This window comes from Hippocampus comes, unplaced genomic scaffold, assembly GCF_001891065.2.
Source record: "Hippocampus comes isolate QL1 unplaced genomic scaffold, H_comes_QL1_v1.1 scaffold19, whole genome shotgun sequence".
In the NCBI taxonomy this organism is placed as follows: domain Eukaryota; kingdom Metazoa; phylum Chordata; class Actinopteri; order Syngnathiformes; family Syngnathidae; genus Hippocampus; species Hippocampus comes.
The window spans coordinates 651,858-656,034 of record NW_017805148.1 but is presented as its reverse complement, the minus strand read 5'-3'; the positions used below and the strand labels follow the sequence as shown (position 1 = coordinate 656,034).

Genomic DNA, 4,177 nt, shown 5'->3' with positions numbered 1-4,177 from the left:
GGAGGGGGGGGGTTGGAACATGGCGGGAGAGAGGGATGATGAAAATCAAATTTAAGCCAACAGAAAAACAAACGCAACAAATGAGACAGCAACAAAGTCATGAGTAGGAAAAATGACACGGGGGAAGCCATCTTTCTTGATTTGGTCCCTCCCTTCTCCGGCATGGAGACCGATGAGGAGCGACTGGGGGAACGCAGGGTTCGGGTGAGAGAGAGAGAGAGAGACGCCATCCATCAAGCCGGTTTAGAAGCTCAACAAGAGTGGCGCCGTTAGTGCTGAAGCAGGCAGCCAGTCAGGTGAGGGGAACGGCGTACCGTCATCAGTATTCAACAGAAGCAAAAAGTCTGCTGTGTGTCACAGCGGCGGAAATCAAGGCTGGATTTATACGGCAGGTCCAAGTGCTCAGTTCCGATTTAATACCTCTATCTGATTTTTTTTTTTTTTTTTTTTTTGGACACATACCCAATATGACTGTGGTAACCTCAGGATATTTTTTTTACTCGCGCAAGCTAGCCGGTCGCAGCTTGTAGATGTTGCAGAGCAGTTAGCTTAGCATCGGCGGGAACCTAACTAACTTTATGTGGAGTTTTTCAGTGACATGATTTTTGACATTCATAGCAGGGCTCTATCTCCATCCCACAGGAATTCAAATAAACAGGAATTCACACAATACATTTGTGCAAATCCAGCCAAAGTGAGTCCGAAAAATAATGATGCTAGGAAACACGGGAAAGTAGTCAGCTTGAAAGATGAAGAAGGAAAAGTATTGGAGTCAAATCCAGCAAAAGAGACAAGTCCAGGAGTCGTTATGTCCGCTTTACCAATACACAATAAAGATTTCTTAGCCGATGCAAGCAGAGATGGAAGAGGAGGGCTTCCTGCCACGCATAGTGCACGACGACACATAATATTCACTCTCACAGGGGCCTTCCATAAACAACTAGACAAACAATGTTGTCTCTATCGGCGAGGCAGAGAGCCACAGGAAGACGAGTGGCCAGCAGCAAAATCAATGAGGTGATAGATGAGGACCACTTGTTGGTGCAATCAGCAAACGTGGAGGCCGGCCTATCCCGGCTATCTTTTGGTAAGAGAAGCGCGGTACACCCTGAACTGGTCACCAGCCAATTACAGCTGACAAACAAGCATTGAAACTCACGTTCACATCGACTCACCCTTTGAAGTGCCTGACTGATACGCAATGAAAAGGGAATGGACATTTTTCCGAATGATGGAGTACCCTGCTGGTGGTTTAGGGGTACTGCAGGAGTGAATACATATAAGCGTATTGTTTGTTTTTCTTAATGGATCATCTCGAGACTGTCAAAATCAAATGAGAAATATTGTCACGGGAATCCAGAGTACAACAGAGACTCTCTGGTATTTGATAAAAGTGAAGCATTTGACCTTGCGGGTGTTCGCTCTCCAAGTCAATGTCAGCAAAATGTTGCGTCTGAAAAAGAGCACTGGGACAGCAACATTAGGGCGCACGAGAGCGGAAAACAGAGAGAGCAAAAGATGGATGCCAGACGGTCTGACTCGCTGACCTGTGAAAGCTGCGTCGGAGATGTAAGCTTCTGAGGGTGCATTTACATTGCATGGTTCAAGTGGCACTAGTGTATATTTTAAACATCGGCGCATATCAATAAAGTAGAATGTAGTGGGAAACATATTATTTTAGTAGTTCGATTAAATTCAGATCAGAAAAATATTACTAAGCTGAATTAAATTTGTGGTTAATAAGAGGTTATTTAAAAATGGTGGAAGGTCTGTGCTTGGTTAATTCTGAACATGACTGACGACTGGATATCCCCAGTTATAAGAGGGTGTGCACACTTGTGCAACCAATTAACTCAGTTTATCTTTAGGTCTCCTCACGAATCTTTTTGTTTTCTCCAGGTTACAGGTCACTGAAAACAAATTCAAATGATTCATACTGTATCTTGGTTTGATTTTTTTATTATACCTCACAAAAATCTGGCACTTGGATTGGCTGCGTAAACTTTTTTTAATATATGAATTCACATTACAACCGTTTATTTTTGGTCATTTTAATGATTTATATTTACGGCTACCAAATACTTCAAATACCGCTGTTAATATACGCTGCAGCAAACAGAGAAAATTGAATATCTAAAAAAAAAGAATAATAAACAAAGGCATCAAATCAGAATTGGCCCCATTGCACTGCAGTGTAAATCCAGCCTTAAACGCGTAATTACATTAACTCTTGGTCGACAGAGCCCTCGCACGTTCTTTATCAAATTCTCTACCGTGTTTTAGCGCAAGATTGCCACAGAAGTGTTGAAATGAGATCCAAAGACAGAAAATAGGATCAGCAACATATAGTGGCTTCCGAAAACCTGTCAGCATGCATCACTGCAGGGAGTGAATCAGCGCTCCAGGGGTGAGTTCAGATTGCGCACTCCGACTTCCATTGCCTTAATGCGAGCTTTCACGTAATGGCTCCGACATCTCAATGTGAGTGGAAACGGTCATTAGCATTGACATAAGCGGTTTCCCCCTCTTAGCTTCTCCTAAAAAAAAAAAAAATCCATACCATCATGGCTTTCTTTTCATGCAACCATACCAATGTGGACCAATGCTCTGCAAGAAGACTTAGGTCGGTGTAATCAGATGAAAGTAATCGAACTTTTCTCGAAAAATGTTAACAGTAGCTCATGCTAATATTTTTAAGTGGTTCTCAATGTATTTAGTATTTCCACTTAGTGCCACCTTAACAGCGGAAATTAAAAGACAGCTTGTGGATGGATTTGATATCAGCACCGCTTTTAAGTAGAAAATAACTCGGCAGTGATTCATGGCTTGTCACGTCAATTTTGAAGGAGATAAATACCAACACATTGGAAGGCGGACAAGTTTAGCAGTGTCACACTTGAACAAAATATGCATACTGAGTTTTGTATATGTCACGGTAGGTCGTGGAAAGTATCTGTCATGATGAAAAAAGTTGAAGCAGTTCATGGAGTGAATGGCGAGCAATGTGCTGTTTATATCAGGTGACTAATTGGGACGCAGGATCTATTCAAGGGGCGGTCACTATTTGAGGAACTATGGTAATTCCTGTACAGGTGTTTAGAAGTCTGTAGGTGCATAAGTAGACATAAGTTGGGCTTTGACTTATGAAAACAAACAAGTGTAAATCATGTATTTCACAGGAGAGTTGGCAGCACGTTTGGGAAGCGCTTGGCTTTTGTTCAAATAAAAGACAGAAAAGCTCTAACCAACCCACCGCCCCAGGAAACACTTCTGAGTGCATCACAACAAACTATCTTGTTGTTTTTTTTTTTCTCCACACACGCCCACCTAACAAAACAAAACCGATAGAGGCGGAGAAAAAAAATAAAAACGGCATTTATGAAAAGGCTTTCAACTCCCGGAGCTGTTTGTGAACTTTGAAATGATTGTGAAGGCGAGAGCGAGCCATTACGAGCAATAATTGCTCCCTTTCAGAGACAAGGAACCGCCAGGTCAAACTCATGCCATGTTGCGGTCCCGGGTTTCCTTCCAGAATGTTTTTTTTTTTTTTTTTTAATAAAAAATAGCAATCAACACTGACTGTTGAGTGATTGCCATATAATTACTATTGAAAGAAAAAAAAATCTCATACAGCACAGTGTATTCCGCATGTGCCTGTTTCTAAACCTACGACTTACAATTTAGTTGCATTATAAGGTGCTACTATGGCACTGATTAGCGGTGCTGAAAATTGCAACTGGTACAACGCAGACTTGAATGGGATCAGTCTCGCTCTGATAGAACTGAACAAGAAGATACCGTTTTTTGTTCTGTGAAACAATTGGTAAGTTTGAAGAAGAAGGAAAAAAAATGATCATGACCGAAATGTTGATTAAACTCACATCAGGCATCAAGTCACACGTTGAAGAAGATACACCGCTTGGGCGCCGCATAGAATTCAAATCAGGGATTGCTATCAATAAAGTTTTGGGTTTTTTTTTTTTGGAAGAACCGTCAAATTTGAAGAAGAACGGCAAAGAAAAATAATCACCCCTCGTGCACGGGATCAAGTCACATGTTGCAGAGAGCGAGACAAAGCACAAAGCTGGAAGTAGATTGCTGCTAGTGTTTGGAGTGAAATGAAACAGAATGCGGGTGCGATTTCGGCGAAGGAGATGGTGACGAGCGAATGAGCCGA

At 41.9% G+C, this 4,177-nt stretch overlaps 1 protein-coding gene across 4 annotated transcripts in view; it reads right to left on the bottom strand.

Moving 5' to 3' along the window:
- Nucleotides 1-4,177, bottom strand: part of unc5cb (unc-5 netrin receptor Cb) — a 117,618-nt gene that overhangs the window by 17,715 nt on the left and 95,726 nt on the right. The gene's annotated exons all lie outside the window — the stretch shown is intronic.